Consider the following 19,601-nt stretch of genomic DNA (forward strand, 5'->3'; position numbering starts at 1 on the left):
AGAGAGAGAGAGAGAGAGAGAGAGAGAGAGAGAGAGAGAGAGAGAGAACTGGAAACCATGCCATACAGAATTGCTTGGATGAATTGAGTACATTTTTTCCTGGAGGGAAAAAGTAGACTTAGGAGGTCTTTGACAGCTGTCTTCAAACACTGGAAAAGCTGTCAGGTACAAGAGGAATTAGATTTGTTCACCAAAAAAGAAGTGGTGAGATGCCGGATTGCTTCACCCGATTTAAAGCCAACATTTCTATGCATGCGCAGTATTTGTACGGCTTTTAGTCTGAAGTAAAATAAACTTTAAATTAAAACAACGTGTCAACAAGTTAACAAACAATAAATATCCTGTGCCTGTCTCTTACTGGCTAGGCAATCTTGGGCACGTTATTCAATCTCTCTGAAACTCAGTATCTTTATCTGTAAAATGGAGTTGACATTTTTCCATTACCATCCTCAGAGAGGTGAGAGAAGAGTTTTTGGTAAGACTATGTAAATATGAGTGGTTATCATCATTGTCATCAATTCACTGTTTATTCATTATTGGTCTGAATTTTTTATTTCATCAGTTTAATTATACATACATATTATTTATAGTACTTGTTCTGTAGTATGTGTTTCCACACAATATGAAATAACTCACTTGTGCATATTAGCAGCTAAATTCTACTCATCAAAACACTACACACATAAAGAGGAGGCTGAGTATCACATTTAGAGGATAGAGACCTGGCCTGAGAAGCAGGAAGACCTGGCCTCAAGCCCTACCTTTACTTGTCTATGTGCTACATGACCTTGAGCAAGTCATTGAATCTCTCATTCCCCTGGGAAGCTCTCTAAGACTAAGTTGTAGAGAAGGTGTTGAAGGGTATTGATCGATAGAGTTTTCCTAGCCTCTATGTAAACAAATTGGGCACTAGGTGGCGCCAGAGTGCCAGGCCTGGACTCAGTCCTGAATTCAGATACAGCTTCAAATACTGACTAGTTGTGTGACCCTGGCCAAATCACTTACCCTCTGTCTGCCTCAGTTTCCTCAATTATAAAACAGGGATGATAACAGCAGAAAGCTAGGGGTCGCAGTGGATAGAGCACCAGGTCTACACTCAGGAAGACTCATCTTCTTGAGTTCAAATCTGGCCTCAGAGACTTACTAGCTGTAAGTCATTTAGGAAAATGGCAAACTACTCCAGTATCTTTGCCAAGAAAATCCCAAATGAGTCATAAAGAGTCAGACACAACTGAAACAACTAAACAACAGCAGTGTAAATAAACCATGTGAACTTATCAAGCTACGAAGTTTATCACATCACTGTAAACTATATTTACATGCAATATTTCATACGAGAACATAACTTATATAGTACCTGGTGACTAAAAAATATTTTCCATACATAATTTTCACAACCCGAAAAAATCTTTTAAACTATTTATCGGGATATAGAACTTCCAGTGTGGACACTCCAATGCCCCCCACACACACACACACACAACACAGATCTATAATTCTTTTATAACTTATAGTCTTAGAAAGTCAGCTGGGGCACTGAGAAATTACCTGAGTTGGCCATGGTCACACACATAGCCAGGCTATGTCAGAAGCAGAGTCTGAATCCACCTCTTCCTGCCTCCAAGACTAGTCTTCTATCTGCTCTGTGACACTGGCCCTTAACCACCTTTATGTAGACAGAATCCCAATCTAATGATCCCTGGATCATCACTGGGCAGATGCCCATCTGTACTACAAAGTACTGGGTTGGTCCTGTAGTGACAACCACCACCATGACGTAATAAAGAGCAAAATCAATTGTTAAAATTAGGCCAATCTGCAGTCACTCTAATGCTACCTACCATCTCTTGGGAATTTTTTTCTTTCAAGCACTAGGAGTGGTAAGCATCTCTAACCCTCTCATGCATCTGTCTAGGGATAAAAAACAGCATGCAACTTCTTCTAAGAGATGTTCTCTTTATAGAAGGGAGTCATGAAAAACTTAGTGTCACTCTAGGGACATTACCTGTGACTGACATGAAAGGTTATGAGATTTTTATATCTATTCTCTTCTCAGCAAGAGGAAATTCATCCTTGCAGTGAGGATGATTTCCTTACCTACTGAGATGGGTACACTGCTGATTATTCTCATGTGGTAATGTCAACAATACAGTGTTTTAGACTCATTATACAACACAAACAGGTCAACAATCCCTAACAGCTCTAATCCTTTTGGGGCAGGGGGATGGTGGTAACACTCACTACCAAGTTAGGTGAGTGAATGAAATGAAAAAACATAACTTATGTTACTAGAAAGGCACTGAGTTTAAGTTTTAATTACAAAAATTAAAAAAATAAAAAGGAAAACCAAGGTTCACAGCTCTCTGGACAATATTAAAATGTTGGTCCCAATATTAAAATCATAAAATGACTGGGCTGGAAGAGACTTTAGGGATCACTTAGACCAATCCCTTTGACAACTTAAATACACAGCAGAGGATATGGAAATTATGTATAGTTGGCATAAGATGTTCAATGAGAAAGTTCCATAGCAAAGCCATTCTCACACTAAGCATTTCTGTAGGGTTTTCTTTTCTTTCTTTTTTTTTTTTTTGCTTTGATTTTTAATTTCCTGATTCCTTTAAGAAAGAAAATTCTCTTTTTAGTATTTCTAGATACTTCAAAGAAGTGATTTGAAATTCACTGTTATAAAGAGTACAGAAAAGTTGCTCCTGGTTGGGATACAGAAGAAGAAAGAACTTTTTTTTTAAAGGAAAAATCCTGTCTTTTTTATTTTTGCCGTATATAAAAATAGTTTATCACATGGGATCATGGTGCTGCATGCAACAAAGAAAAGCATTCAACTAGAACTAAGTACCCATTACTTATATGCATATGCTATTTCTCTCTCAAATTTTTCCATAGAGAAAATGTTTTCCATTCAATGGAAAAAAAAAGAAAAAGAAAAACTTCAACCCCACTGAATTTCTGTTATGCAAGACAGAATAACTCTATTTAATAGGAAAATTGAAATTGGACTTTTAAATAGTGGTCGAGTAAAGTCTCTGCCTAATTCTATAAATTAATTCCTTTCTTGATATAAATACATGTTATTAAAGCCCCCGATCATACAATACTGTTCTGAGTCATATATCAAAATGACAGATTCTTTCTATGAATTCTTTCCTTCTCTGTATAACAATATGCTAATAACATTTATGTAATTTAATAACTTTACAATTATTACTTAATGATACTATTTGTTAAGTCAACAATGAAATGATTTTTTTAAGGAAAGACTTTTCCTAAAGTGCCTAAACATAGGAACAGGGTTTTGTCATCTAGCTTCAATTAAAACTACGCCTCATTTTTTTCCTTTTCTGATCCAAATAATTCATAGATATGTGGGATTCAAGTCAGAAGACGGTCAAGAGAAATATGTTTAAATTATAATTTTCCTAACAGTAAAGTTAGATAATTTCCCAAAGACTAAAACTGATACCTACCTCACATGTACAGGTGATCCTTCGAGGATGGGGGGCTTCCTGTTGTAGCTGATACACTAGAAAAAGAAAGAAAAGAAACATTATCTGTCCTCTGCATATAAAACTTCTGGACACTCAGAGATTTTTTAAAAGAAAAAAAAAACCCTGTTTTGATGATATATGCAGAGAAATGTGGTGCAGACATATTAATGATTAGATTTAAGATTTTGATCTACATAAAGCAGAGGTAGCCTGGCAAAATGGAAAGAAAACTGTGCTTGGAGAACTGAGTTCTAATCCTTCCTCTGAAACTTACTAGCTGAGTGATCCTGGGTAAGTCACTTAACTTCTAAATACCTCAGGTTAATCCCTAGCACTTGAGGAATCTTCCTGAAATTAGTACGGTAAATAACCACAACCAAACCATGAGCCAGCTTGAACTGAGTTTAACAACCCAAATAATAATAAAGAAATCACAATATCTACAAATGGTCTTTTATATTAAAAGAGATCTGTGCTGATTATGAGGCTATGGTCTTCATAATAAAGTCTCTTTAATTCTTTATGAATGTATCACATAAATGAGAGTCTTAATATAAACCAATAAACATTAATGATTAAAACATACCTGCCGAATCTCAACCCTGAAAATAACATCAGTAGAATATGTTGAGAAGGTATTGTTGTTGAGACGTTTCAGCTGTGTTCAACTCTTTGTTACCCCACTTTCTTGGAAGAGATACTGGAGTGGATTTCCATTTCCTTCTCCAGTTCATTTTACAGATGAGGAAACTGAGGCAAACAAGTTTAAATGACTTGCCCAGGGTCACACAGCTAGGAAGTGTCTGGGGCCAGATTTGAACTTGGAAGAAGGGTTTTTCTGAGTGTAGACCTGGTACTCTATCCAACTGTGCCACCTAGCTACCCAAGGAGGGGGGAGGAGGTAGATAAAAAGCAATCAAAATAACAGATTATTTGTACTTTGCTCTAATTTATATTGAGAATTTGTGAGTTCTAAAGTTACCTATCAAAAAATCAAAAATTTCTGATAGGGAAGTAACTCATTCTGAATCTGCTTTTCTAGCACATCTTGTTCAAAAGAATCACTTAGAACTAAGGAAATACTGAAGAAATGAGTACCCCAAAACACTAAAATAATCTACCCAAAGAAGGCATGGACAGTGCATGTGGAAGTGGCTCATTGGCTTTGCAGATTATTTGCAATGATTCCGGGCTAAATTCTCTAGTTCTGGAGAGGGAGGGAGCTGAGTGTAAGTACCTAAGGCTGTATGTACTCTCCAACAGCAGCTGTACTTCACTTCCTTTACTAAATGTGTCTCATACAGCTCTGCCTACTTAATATCATATATTTGGTTTAAAATATATGTACTATTTTGAAATCTATGTACTACATTGTTGAGGCAGTATGAGAGAATGGAATAAGCACTGGCCTTGGAATCAGAGGACCTGGTTTCAAATTCTACCTTTGATATTTACTACCTATGTGACCTTTGCTAAGCCACTGAGACTGCTTGGACCTTGGTTTCCTCATCTGTAAAATCAGGGACCTCTGAGATCCCTTTCAGCTCTGAATCTTTGACTTTATAAAATACTAAGAAGTATTATACACATATGTAAAATTATCTAAACATCTGCAAATTAAATGATTAAATCTTTCAGATTTCATCTGTATGTTCAATATCTTACAGTTTCAACCTCCGATTATATTCCAGTGATTTGGAAATGAACTTGCTTTGTATCAGCTGCATCTCTTCTCCCCTCACTCACCTTCCTGTGGATAACTGAGAGGAAATAAAGTCCTTACGAAAACATCGTGACACATTGGGTTCCATCACTGAAACATATCACTCCAAGAAGAGCAGGCAGAAGCACTTTCTAATGAATGTGTTAAGTCATTCGTTGAATAAATGCTTATTGAACTAACCTATTCAACTGAATTGAATTCAGAAAGAGTAGGAAAGACTCTAGAATCCCATAATTAGAAAGTTATTCTTTTTATTTTGTCCTCATTAAAATGCAAATACATTTGGGATCAATAATACATTAAGTTTTATTAATCATAGACAGCTTGGTAATTTAGTGGATAAAGCACTAGACTAGCAGTCAGGAAGACCCAAGTTCAAATCTTGCCTCAGACATTAGCTAAGGATCCTGGGCAAATCACTTAACCTCTCTAACTCAGTTTTCTCATCTGTAAAATAGGGATAAAGAAGTGCCTAATTCACAGAGTTGTTACAAGAATCATGACATGTGATGACACATTTACATATGTAAAGGTCTTTACCTTTGCTAACTTTAAGGCACTATATAAACTCTAGCTAGCTGTTACTATTTATAGCTCATTGGTGAATGATTTTTACTAGATATTTCCCAGAAAATGGGTTTTGATGAGGGTGAGGAAGTGGAGAGTGAACATACTAAGCTTCTTGTTGGGGTCTGGGGAGAGTTATTTCTGTCAACAATGATGGAAAGAAACATAAGAAAATGGATGGAAGATCCAAGTCCTTAAAGCCAAACTTTGCCTAGGTCTTTGTAAGTTTGCCTAGGTCTGATCCTGATGGTAAAAGAAGATGACAGCCCCTCCCCCTCAGCCAAAAAAAATTTGGAGCCTTTTACTCTCCCTTAAGACTAAGGCGCAGCTGGGTAGTACTGCAGATAGAGTATCAGTCCTGGAGTCAAGAGGACCCGAGTTCAAATGTGGCTTCAGATACACATTATCTGTGTGACCCTGAATAAGTCACTTAATACCGATTTCCTTAAAGGGGGGTGGGCAGGGGGGCTAGAAAAGGTTTTTCATGATGAAATGTCTCTAATTTGTTACCTTGTCCACCTTGTGGAAAAAGAAACATTAAACTCACAGATCTACTGTGCTTAGCTTTGTGCTCAGAGAAACTCCAGGTTTCCTTCAGCATCAAAGAAAGGGGCTCTAGGAAACTGGATCATCTGTGGGGACCTCTAACTTCTCATACATAATCATAGCCATTCAGGATGTAAAATGTTACCAACAAGTATAAAATAGTGATTTGAGTCTCCCTAAATCACAGATCTGATCATGTAACTCTACTGGTTTCAGAATCTCCTTTGGCTAAACCTTTTGGATGTAATGGAATCCCCTCAATTTAACATTTAAGGCCATTCCCCATCTGACTCCAGTCAAGCTTTCCAGATTTATTTCACATTACACTCCTTCTCAAATTTTACGTTATAAGCAAATTATATTAGTAATTGTTCCCCAAACTTGGCATTCTATCCTTCACCTTTGTCCCTTTGTATAGGGTTTGCCTGAGCTGTCTAGGCCCCCTGGAATACACTACCCATTGATTCTGTTATGGCTCAAATTAATGACCACCTCCTACAGGAAGCCTTTCCTGATCTCCCTTGTTGTAAATGCTCTCTCCCTTCAAAAATCATTCTATATTTACTTTACTATTTAACATGTTGCCTCTTCCCAGTAGAAGGCAAGCTCCTTAAGGGCAGGAATTTTGTTTTGTTTTTGTATCCCCATCATGTCCAGGGCTAAGAAGGGTATCTTGCACATATTAGGTGCTTCATAAATGCTTGTAGGATTGAACAATTCAGGTTCAAAACATAACACTAACACATGTGTAGGCAAGAAATAAACTTAAGAATGGTAAGAGTGCCAGTGTTTGAACAGAGAAATAAATTTTGATTCTATCTTTTTTGTCATGTTAATTTCAAAATCTCTTCACTTCTCCAATCAGTGGCCAAGTCTGGTCAATTCTGCTTTTGCAACATCTCTCATATAAATATACTTCCTTCTTTTTTTCTTACACTGCCACCATCTTGGTACAGGCCTTCATCACCTCACACTTGGACTACAGAAACAGCCTGCTGTTGGTCTCTCTACCTTAAGAGTCCCCACACTCCCGTGTGTCTTCTACTCAGCTATCAAAATGATCTTCCAAAGTACATGTCAGACTATGACTGTCCCCCCCCCCATTCAATAAACTCCTTCATTAGTTGTTCTTTAGTTGTTTTTCTGCAGTGTCTGACTCTTCATGACCCCATTTGGGGTTTTTTTCAGCAAAGATAAAGGAGAGGTTTGCCATTTCCTTTTCCAGTTCATTTTATAGATGAAGAAACAGAGGTAAACAGGGTCAAGTGACTTGCCCAGGGTCACACAGCTACTAAATATCTGAGACTGGGATTTAAACTCAGGAAGAAGAGTTTTCCTGACTCCAGGCCAGGCACTCTATCCACTGTGCCACCCAGCTTCCTTCAATAAACTCCAGTGACTCCCTACTACATCCAGAATCTTCCATTTGGCTTTTAAAGTTCTGCATAACCTTCACCCGACTACCTTTTTAGTCTTCTTGCACCTTGCTGCCTGCCCCCTTCCACAGCCCTGTGTATTCTATAAGCTAGTGGCACTGGTCTCCTCGCTGTTCCTTAAACAAGACACTCCATCTCCAGGCTCCAGATTAGCCCCCATGCTTAGAATCTCTCTTCATCTCTGCCTCCTGCTTTCATTGGATTATTCATGGCTCCATATAAAAACCCTACTTTCTGTTAGAAGCCTTTCCTGGTTCCACTCAATGCTAATGACGTCCCTCTGCAATTATCTCCCGTGTATCTTGTATGTAGGTATTTTGTTTGTACGTGGTTGTTTGCGTGCTGTCTCCTCCATTAGACTGTGAGTTCCTCAAGGGCACGAGCTGTTTTTGACTTTCCTCCTCTTCCCAGTGCTTAGCACAGCACCTAGCATGCAGTAGAAATCTACTAAAGGCTTGTTGCTTTTTGTTTGCTTACTTGACATATGGTGATGCATGAGAGTTGAGTGGGAGTGGGAAAGAAAATAATTTTTCAGATAAAAGTTTCTAGACTGGATTTAGATGATGACATTATAGTCAAGATTCTTTTTTTTCTCAATAATAAAGAGCGGAAACAACTCTTGAAACTATAAACAGAACATAAATACATGTAATCAATCCATATTCAGGGGGAAAAATACCTGTCAACAAGACCAATTTCCTAAAACCCTACAAAACAGCAAGGTATCATTAATTCAGACCCCTCTCATTTAAAATTTTTTGATCATTCAATAGGGGCTGAAGTTCACCTCTGTATTCTACTGGAATGGACTGTTGAATTATTCATGGTGTAAACAAAGTTATGGGATGAATTATTGAACTGTTTAAGAGAACAAAACATTTTAAGTATTCTCGAGAACTTCAGAAGAGCCCTTGTGCAAGGAATTTTTTAAAATTTAAACATAACAAACAGAATAACCATCAACAAAGAAAAATTTTCAAATAAGCAGAAAAAAACAAGAAAAAAATCTCATATGAAACCCTAAGAAATTAGCAAAGTAGACCTAAATGACTCAACAGACTATAATCAAATAAATGCATTTGCTTGGTGTCTTTTTTGAAGTCCAAATGAAATTCTGCCATTTTGAACTTTGTTTCCTTTTCCTACAGATAACTGTAGTTAATACACATACACTTTCTGTTGTGCTGATCTTGTTTTTCATTGCTTTATAAAGGTATCTCTTTGTATTCTTCATTTTTAAAAAATATACTTATAAGTAAGGATATAAATCTTTGTCCTAAGGCTTCTGCCCTGGGGGCAATGATCAGCTCCACCCTTTTCCCCTTCCTTTCTAGAGAGTACATTAAGCTAAATCCCACTAAATAACCATTTTGCTTGAAAGAGAAGTATTTAATGTGGACCATCAACACATGGAATAATGGGGTAATTATTAGATCAATATAAACATAAATATAAAGATATATGCATATGCTTATATATAAAACAATGAATCCAATATAATGAAAATATACTTCCTAATAACCCTAATTTTTATTGGATCAATGTAGGGAGCCCCTGGAAACAAATTTGATATACCAACATATTTGGAGTCTAAAAGACCTGGGTTCAAATTCTGGCTCCATTGCTTATTACCTTTGTGACTTTAGGCAAGTTAATTAACTTTCTGAGCTTTAATTTCCTTATCTACAAAAAGAGAAGGTGTACTATATAACTTCAAGGTCCCTTCTACTCTAAAATCTATAATCCTAAGAAGTTATCATCATAGAAAACTGCCTGGAGCACGTGGAGCTAAGAGCCTTGATCATGGTCGAATAGCCAGTTTATGTCAGAAAGTATGCTTGAACTATGGTATCACTGACTCTTAAGCCAATTGTCTATCTGCTTGCTATGCTATACTGCCTCTCACCACCCTAAAATCATGTGTTCACCCTAAAAAGAGGGTGGAAATTGATTACTAGTCAATATCTCTCCTAGTCCCAGTCAGGCCACTATGCAGCCACCAGACAGGGCTACAAAAGGGCCAAACTAATGTCTGATGCTCTGACCACTGGGGAATAAAGAGTGGCAGGGTAAAAAGAGGTCTTCTCTCCTAGTCCTTTGAAAAGAGGAAGGAAGGAAGGAAGGAAGGAAGGAAGGAAGGAAGGAAGGAAGGAAGGAAGGAAGGAAGGAAGGAAGGAAGGAAGGAAGGAAGGAAGGGAGAAAGGCAAGACAGAAAGATGGAAAGAAATAAGGAAGAAAAAAGGAAAGAAGGAAGAACAAAAAAGAAAGAAAGGAAGGAAAGAAAGAAAGAAGGAAAGAAGGAAGGAAGGGAAGGAGAAGTTAGAAGGCTTTGTTCTTTAGCCCAAGAGAAAAGAGTTTAGAAGACCCATATCATGAAGAGTTGACTTTTGTAGTCAAGTAATCATATGCTCCTTCCCTACTCCTCAGTCTTCTCCTATCCCTACTAATGAAAAGGGTAAGAGACAACATCTTATTTTCCACATTTCAAGCTCCTCCAGATCTGAAGGCCAGTTCTTTACACACTGTTTTCCAAGAGACAAATCAGTTTTGAATCAAGAGGTGCTGCCATATATTATAGAAAAGAGCCCCCTATATTTCCTCAGTCTCACACTTTCCTGGATGGAGCTGAAAAGTGGGGACAGGGCTAAGGCAAAACATTAGAACATCCTCTACTCCAAAGAGCTAGAAAGTAACTGGATCCCAGTTAATAATTTATGGTTTGGGGGCAGCTAGGTGGTGCAGTGAATAAAGTACCAGCTCTGGAGTCGGGAGGACCCAAGTTCGGTTCCGGCCTTAGACACTTAACACCCACACAAAAAAAAACAAGCCATGTAACCGTGGGCAAGTTACTTAACTCCAATTGCCCTCCAAAAGGCAAAATAATAATAATAATTTATGGTATTTCCAAAAATGATTGAGAAGAAAGGTTCCTAACACTCTCCATAGTTAGGACAAATATTTTATCTCCAGTACGGTTTCTGGTATATCGTCTTAATAAATGCTTGCTGACTAACATATTCATCCAGTTTTTTATTACAAAGTTTATGCCATTTATATTTAATATTAGAATTGTAATGTTTGCCTTTTCTTCCTTCTTCAATATCTAAATGCTTCTCAAATGTCCATCTTGTAACTATCCTTGGTTATCATAATAGGTGTTTAATCAATTATGTGTAATGGTGCTTTAGGACTGCATTTGCAATTATGAGAATTAGCCTAACAGCAAATATTATGCTGATTGTTAAGCAAATGGTTAATACATTTAATAAAAATGTCTATTTTTGATGAAAAAGAAAGAAAATTAGGATGCCAAAGTGAATGGGGCCACATCAGGGGAAATGGAATGGAATGGAATCAAGAGCACAAGTAAAATAGAATACATTTTATGTTATAAAGTATAAGTTTCTTGAGGGCAGGAATGGTTTCATTTCTGTCTTTCTATCCCCAGCACTTTGCACAGTGCTTTATTCATAGTAGATGTTTAACATATCCTTGCTGATTTGATTAGTTGATTTACTGATTGAAGTAGAGTGGCTAGCTCTGAGAAGTGAAAATCATCTATTTTTCTAGGACTGCAGGAAAAGAAGGAAAGAATTGGGATGATGTTGAGAGGCTTTGAGGGGTTGGATCAGAGAGAAGAGGAAGTTCAATACAGATTGCTTCAATTTACTTTGTAAAATATGAGGTGAGTCTTCTGTTGAGAAGACCAAAAAAAGAACAGTGTAGATGACTTGAGGAGAGATTATTTTGGAAAAAAAAATTTGATAGGGTTTGTAATAGGAAGCAAATCAGGAATGAAAAGAAAGATTTCTAGGCAGCAGTGAGTATCCAATTAAGATAAAATAACAGATTTGTAATGGATCTAGTCAGCACAGTTGTGTGACTTCAGTAGTATTAAGCAGAACATTAAAAAGAGTTGAGAAGGCAAGAAGGCAGGCATCATTTAGTACTGGGATTCGGGAAGCAATGACTAGTAATAAAAACTGCCTTTTAAGGAGGTTTGGGTGACATAGTTAATGAAGTGCTAGATTTAGAGTCACAAAAATATGTATTTCAATCCTGTCTCGGACATGTACTAGCTGTGAGACCAGGTAAAGTCACTTAACCTCCCTGTGGCTCAGTTTCTTCCTCTGTAAAATAAAGAAGCTGAACTTAATGGCTTCTAAGATTCCTTCAAGCTCTAAATCTATAATCCTATAACCCCATGACAAGAGAGTAAGGGATCTGAAAAGAGAGGACAATGTGAAATTGAATTGGTTAACTATAGAATGAAGATTTTTGAAAGGAAGAAAGTGAGATCAGATTGGGGGTAATGACCTGGGAAAGCTAGGATGGGTGAAGCATAGGGAGATATAGAAAAATAGTGAGGCTATGGTCAGAGGAACTTCAGAATTCTCGACCACAGAGATAGAAGACTTGTGAGTGGATGGATATATCATTGGAATGGAATAGAATTGCTGGTCATAGCAATCTTCCTTGAGAAGTTTGTCCTCAAACTAATTAAAATTCCTTAGTATGAAATTTCTGCCTTTTTTTTCACAGTTTGGACTTTTTTCCCCTCCTTCATTATAATAGAGTTTGACCATAATGTGTCTAGGAGCCACAGCAGGTCTTGGATTTCTCACTGTTAGTGTCTTGTAGATTTATTTTAAATGCAGATCTATTTTTGTATGATTTTGCTAAGTATGTTAAGTTTTATTTGACCATTTCCTTAAATGTGTTCATATTTTTTGTCTATCCCAATTTTTCTGTGATGTTACTAATCCTGAAATTGTTCCTTGCTCTGTTACTTGATTCTGCATATTTTCTAGTTCTTTAGATGATTCAGTATTTTTAATCTGCTTTTTCTCCAACAATCTGAATGGGTTGTTATCCTGTTTTCCATTGTAATTAGCCTTTTGTTGATTGAGTCCATGGATTCCTTCAGATTTTCTATTATATTCTTCATACTGATAGTTTTCTTATCAATTATTATTTATCACTTATCATGTGTAAGGAACTGTGCTTTGCACTAAAGATACAAGTACAAGGAATGAAACAATTTCTTCTTTCAAGGAGCTTACCTTATAATGGGGGAGAAGTACATCTATACATATATATATATATATATATATATATAGAGAGAGAGAGAGAGAGAAGAATAATAAAATAGTAATCATCAATATAGTACCAATATAGCACTGTGCTATGTGTTTTACAAATATTGCATATTTTGATCCTCACAATAACCTTGGAATGTTGATGCTATTATGATTCCTATTTCACAGTTGAAGAAACTGAGGCAGACAGAAATTAAATGATTTGCTCAAGGCACACAGCTAATAAGTGTCTGATTCTGGATTTGAACTGAGGTCTTCTTGATTCCAGGTCCAGGATTCTATCCATTGTACTTCCTGACTACCTAAAAATAAAGTTAATAAATATAAATATTACACAAAATGGTTAAATACATGAGAGATTGCGAGGGAAGACACTAGCAGTTGGGAATATTCAGAAAGACTTCATGTAAAAGATAGTGCTTGAGTTATTCTTTGAAAAATAAGGACTCTATGAGATGGAGGTAAGGAGAGGGCACATCCTAGATATGTGGTATGCCCAGTGCAAGAACACAGAAATGAGAGATGGAATATCATGCCTGAAGAACATTAAAAATACCTGTTTGGTTTAATAGTCAAGGACAAGACAGGTTGGGGTGGGAAGGCTAAGTGAGACTGGAAAGATAGATTGTGGCCAGACTGTATAGAACTTTAAAGGTTAAACAGAGGAGTTTATATTTTGTTCTTAGAGGCACACAATCAGTTCTACACTTAAAGAAGATAGTTTGGCATCAATGTCTAGGATTGACTAGAGTAGAGAAAGAATTGAGACAGAGAGTCATATGGGAAGGCTGTTGCAATAACCTAGGTAAACGGTGATAAAATCCTGAACCAACTCAGTGAGTGGGAAGTAGAGAGAAGGGATCAGATATGAGAGATGATGTGAAGACAGAAACAGCAAGAATCTGCAACTGATTGGATAATGAGGGGTGAGGAGGAATGAGGAGCCCACCCAGGATAATGCTGAGGCTATAAATGTGGACGCCTGAAAGAGTGATGGGCACTTTGTCATAAACAGGAAAGTCTGAAAGAAGGGAAAGGTTTGGGAAGAAAGATTATGCGCTCAATTTTGGACAAGTTTAGTTTAAGATGTCTGCCCCATCCTGTTTGAAATGTCCAATGAGCAACTGGTAATGTGGGACTGAAGTTCAGAGAAAAGACTGGATCGGGACAGATGTATCTTGTGAGTTATGTGCTTAGAGATGATAGCTAAACCCTTAGAAAACTAATGAGAGTACCAAGAAAAAGATGGTAGAGGGTGTCTAGCACAGAAACTTGGGGATAATAATTAGAGATTGTGATCTGGATATTTCCTCCAGTTTTTTTTTCTAGAGTCTTAATTCAAATTTGAGTTTTTCCCTTGTGTTTTTCTTCAACTGTTCTCAACACTGTTAATTTCTGTAGGTGTGTCATTTATCTGACAACATCACACAAAATATCTTGCATTGTTTCTTTTCCCATCTGTTTTGCTGCAGGCATTTAATCTTTTTCAGTTGCTCTGTGGTATTTTTTTTAATTGTATTGGCACTTTTCATCACTTTGCATTTCAATTTTCTATCTTGGGTGAATTCATTGTTTTAGGTACATTTTTAGCCCCTTTTCTTATCTTTAGATGTTTCCATTTTGTTGTTGTTGTTGTGAAGGTATGTGAGAAACCCACCTCCTTTCAAACCTTTTGTGCCTGGATCTTGATTGGATATGTACACATGTTTTTAAATATTTCTACTAAAAAACTCCCAAAGATTTTATAAGAAAATTTTTTTTGCTTATCTTGTTCAAGTTACTGTGTGTATTTCCACATAACACAGTTGTATTTTACTCTTTAATTTGTCACACCACTTCAGAGTCTAACTTTTCTCTTACTGGTCTAAATTAGTGAGATTTTACCTCAGATTATCTTAAAACTCAATCAAACCAGACTTATTTTAAAAAGATATGTTCAGTGGAATTCACTTAAAGCCATACTGTGCCTTTCAAATGATCTAAAATCTAAATATTACAATTAGAAAGGAAGGAAGGACTTATTAAATGCCTACTATGTGCCAAGCACTGTGCTAAACGCTTTATGAATAACATCTCATTTGACCCTCACAAGAATCTTGGGAAGTAGATGCTATTATTATATGGTATCTATTATTATACCTATTTTATAGTTGAGGAAACTGAGACAGACAGAGGTTAAATGACTTGCCTGGGGTCACACAGAAAGCAAGTATTGGAGGTTAGATTTTATTTAGAACTCAAAAAACACCCCTTTTTTTCTATAATAGGAGGGAGAAGCTAGCCAATGGGGATCCAGTTCTCAGAGCATGAGCTGGGGACTCTGGCTGCTGCCAACCTGTGTGGAGGGTTAATGAGCTTGCTTGCAGAAAGTACATGATAATGTATAATGGAAGGACCCAATTCACAGTATACACAGGTATTCCATGACAAGTTTCCTGTCTGTTTATTGCATGCTGAAGAAAAGTCTTTTAAATTGACCACTGAGTTGGAAAGGAGGGGTGCATACAAAAGATATGAACAAACCAAATAATTTTTTTTTCTCTTTCCAGTGTCAACTAAGGCAAGAAACTGCTCTCAGCTTCTGGGTAGGGGGGAGTTGTAGCACCAGCATTTATCCATTTTTACCTAGATGAATGAATATAAGAATGGAACAAACCAGGTTGAGACCTAGTGAGCTCTAAAAGGTTAGAGGAGCCATCAGAGGCCCAGTAACAGTAGTCTACGGCATATACTGCTGACTGCTACAGCTGAGACAGATGGGAGAATCCAGTACATCCCCCAAGGAGTGACTTACACAGTCAGGCAACTTGCCAAGTGTCCATACCTACTGGAAGAGAGCTTGGAGTGGTGATCATTTGGTAATAACCACTTTAAATTTGACCTCACTCTCCCCAGGGACCAAAATGATAGAATTGATAGTGTATTGCAGTTTATGGGGATGTTTTTTATACTTTGATTCTTACTTTATCTTTTTAGAATTGTGAGTCAGTGAAAACTAATTTAATGGGCACAGCTCAAGACTCTAGAATGCCTGTATACCAAGGTTTAACCGACCCAGAGATTAGGCATTACCCTACTCTCCAGCTGCTTGCTTGCTGTGGCAAATAAGAGCTAAATTTCCTGCATACCTGCCCCTCACTGCTGATTTCTATTAGGCAATTCAGAGAACCCTGACTTCAGTGGTTCAAATGAGCCCAGTATCTCGTCTTATGGGTGTCAATCATCTGTTACTGCCATGTCCGCTCTAACGTTGTAGATTTTATGAGGGAAAAGAGTTTAATAAAAAAAAAAATAGACCTTGCCACATAAACTTAATAACTAGAGTTTAATCACGATGGTTTCTAAAAGGAAAGATTTTCTTACTTGATAGATGTAACAGACCTCAGGCTTTTAACTTTCTCCTAATTCAGCTATTACCATAGTGTTAGGTTCAGACCATCAAAGTTATGAGGAATTATACAGTGCAACAGAACTGCCATCCACATTTAAGAATATTATATTTTCCTAGATAAATGCTATCAGGTTTGGGGGGTTTTTAAAGATGCTAAAAACAAAAATTGTACCTGATATGGGCTCTAATCAACAACCTTATGGGAGAAAGTACACCACATTTCAACAAAAGTCATAAAACAGCCCTACATGCTGAATAAATAGCTTTGCCTTCAATAAGAAGAAGAGCACCGGTCACTGTACAGGAAAAGAAAAAGAAAAAAAAGAAAAATAGTGACTTAAAACCAGTGAGTGCCTAAAATAACATTAATTAGACTTCCAGTCAATGGTATTGAGACAAAAACTGCTTAGAGCACATTAGTTATCCCAGGTACCCTTTGAACTACATTCTCCAGAGATAAAAAGGTAGTAGCAAATGAAAAAGCACTGGTGGCAATTTTTGTGGGCTGTTTGTATTTTATTTAGTATAAGGAGCTTAAAATGGAAAACTGTATATCTACTTATAAGTGTTTGGGGACCATATATCCACCATAATGTAAGAAGCAAAATTTAGCTACGCTTTTTAGTCTAGTCTTCAGAAACTTGGGAGCATTAGGTACCCAAGACAGACCCTTTACATTTATAAAGATGTTAAAAGGCTCTATTTAAAATACCAGTTTCTAAAAAATAAAAATAAATAAAATGCCATTTTCTTCTTTCAGTTACTCAATCAAAGTGGTTTAAGATATCCAAATTCAAAGTATCGTTGCTTTCAAATTTGTAAGTAGTGGAGACTAGCTTTTATTTTTTCTCTTTTGATTCTTTTAAACTATTGGCATCTCAGGACCAGTAGATTTCTAAGTTTTAGAAGTAGAAGTGTCCTTAGAGATTACCAGTACTTGGGGAGAAGAAAATCTAAGTTTCTTTTAAATGGTGAGAGACTAGACTTTAGTAGTCAGAGAAGAGAAATGAAAAAAACTTGATTTCCTAGTAGGCATTCTTTGTAGGAAATTCCCTCAAAAATATAGATAGTCCTCATTATTGAAATAGAAAAAATGGAAAACAAATACAAATAGAATAGAAAAAAAGTCCACTTAAAGTGAATCCAATTAAAATCAGAAGTAATATTTCATTGTAAATGTTGAAAAAATGATAAATGAAGCTAAAATATGAAAATATGCTTATCTTATATTTAACAAAATTTAGATTATAGTGGTATTTATGTACTAATTCTTAGAATGAATAAAGAAGGTGTCAAGTGCTTACTTGTTTGGGGGGAGCAATTTTTCTACCAAAAGTGTATGGTAATATGATATGACAGCTTTCATTGCACACTTTATTTTTGAAGCACATATTCAAGGTCCTCATCAATTTGCCCATGGGCCTCTATTAATCCTTTGAATAGACTAATAAAGTCAGTTGATTCAGTGAGGAGAGATGTTTGTATTAATCAGGAAGGGATGTCTGAGTGGGGAACAATTGTCTAACTGGTCAGTTCATTAGTATTTTTGTGTGATGATAACTTTTACTTCTCTGAATAACTTCCTAGAAAGTCAGTATGGCAGAGTGGCTAGAGACTCAGCTTCCTACTCAGAAAGACTTGGCCTACCACTTGCACTAAAAGTTGTCAGTGACCTTCTGAGGGCCCCAGGCAGCTATGTAGGTCTATGAATTGCAAAACAGCTGTTGATCTACCCAGAAAGAACTTTTTCATTAGGAATTCTCAAAATCAATGAAATCATAATTTCAGACCAAACAAAACACATCATCATAATTCTAGGGATGTGAATAATAAATCCTGGGATAAAGAGGATTCTATGTGTATTTAAAAATATGCAAGATGGAAAGAGGTAGGTATGTACACTCAATATGCCTCTGTCCATTCTCTAGTGGAAAAGTTATTCCTAAATGAAAAGTGCTTTTCCTTTTGACTCACTGACCCTTTTCTTCCTATGTTGGCATCTTTCTGAAGTACCCATCGGCCGCTACGTGTTCATCTTCCATGCAAAGAAAACAGGAATGGAAATTACCTACAAAGGACATATGAAGGAAGATGCTATCTGCATCCAAAGATCAACAGAAATATGCATAGAATGATTTTATGTTTATATCTATATGTACATGTATGTACACATACATGTACATATATACACACATATATACATGCATATTTGTGTCTAATGATAGCCATCTCTAGGGATGGGGGTAAAGAAAAAAAGAAGGGAAAAATTTACATTAACTTTTCAAAGGAATAGGAAGACTATGTTATGGAAATGCTTATTTTATTCCACAAATTAAAAATAAAATAAATAATTTAAAAAAAAAATTAATGTGAATGACCGAATTCTTAGTTTCTCTTTTTCTCCACTAGATCCATCTGGAGTTCTGAATCACCCAGAATCAACCCCAGGAAATAGAGTTCTGTGCGCATGTGCAGCTGTGATGCATGCATGATCACTGCAGAACTCTAAGCTTTCCAAAAATGCTGACTGCTAAGGAACCCTGCAGAGAGGGCGGTGCTCCATCATAATCATGACTACCATGAAAACTTAAACCATCCTTCTGTGTAGTACTTGTGCAATGAATGGGTCAAAATCCAAAAATTCTCAGACTTATGGTTTTATATTTGCTGCCTCTCCTGTATTTGTTATAGTAATATATTTTGTATAGCCAATATGTTAACATTTTTGTTTTCATACTTACGGTAAGATTTCCATACAGGAGGTCTGTATTCATCTGTATCTGAAAGAAAACATTGAAACAAGATTATTAGTATAATTTTACTATATAAATACATGTATTATTATTCTTTAAGTAAAATTGCAAGTTACCAAAGGAATTTTTAAAAATCTTTAATAAATCTGATGTATTTGAGATGTTATTTCATCTATCTAATAGGTATTTAAAATATCACCTGACTGAGTAAAACTTGGGAAATTGAAGGAGAAACTATAGCAGATCATTGTTACAGCCCAACATCACAAACTGACCTCTGAAGAGTCAGACACGACTGAAAATGACTGAACAACAATAACAATCTTCGACTCAGTCTCCAGCCAACAGTCTCCAACCTGGTTAGGCTAACAGTTGCAGTTGATAAAGCCCTGGGCCTGTGATCAGGAAGAGTTCGAAATTCAGCCTCAGACATTCACAGACAGGGCAGGAACAGAAAAGTTGGTTGTGGAAACCTCTTCGTCTACCCATTTCTTTCATACCTTGAGTTTTGAATCAAAAAGCCCAAGTTCATACCCTACCATTGACTCTTGTCACTTCATGACCTCCATGACCTCCATCT

General features: G+C 36.5%; 1 protein-coding gene across 1 annotated transcript in view; it reads right to left on the bottom strand.

Moving 5' to 3' along the window:
* CHN1 (chimerin 1) overlaps positions 1 to 19,033 on the bottom strand; it is a 237,869-nt gene extending 218,836 nt beyond the window's left edge. The window contains exons 1-2 of the mRNA XM_069068447.1: positions 19,010 to 19,033; positions 3,482 to 3,541 (exon numbers count right to left, since the gene is read on the bottom strand). The gene's annotated coding sequence lies outside the window, so the exon portion shown is untranslated. The remainder of the gene's footprint in view (positions 1 to 3,481; positions 3,542 to 19,009) is intronic.
* Positions 19,034 to 19,601: the final 568 nt, after the last annotated feature.

This window comes from Petaurus breviceps, unplaced genomic scaffold, assembly GCF_028583685.1.
Source record: "Petaurus breviceps papuanus isolate PSGF00001 unplaced genomic scaffold, PetGlider_PUasm1.0 90763, whole genome shotgun sequence".
Classification (NCBI taxonomy): Eukaryota; Metazoa; Chordata; class Mammalia; order Diprotodontia; family Petauridae; genus Petaurus; species Petaurus breviceps.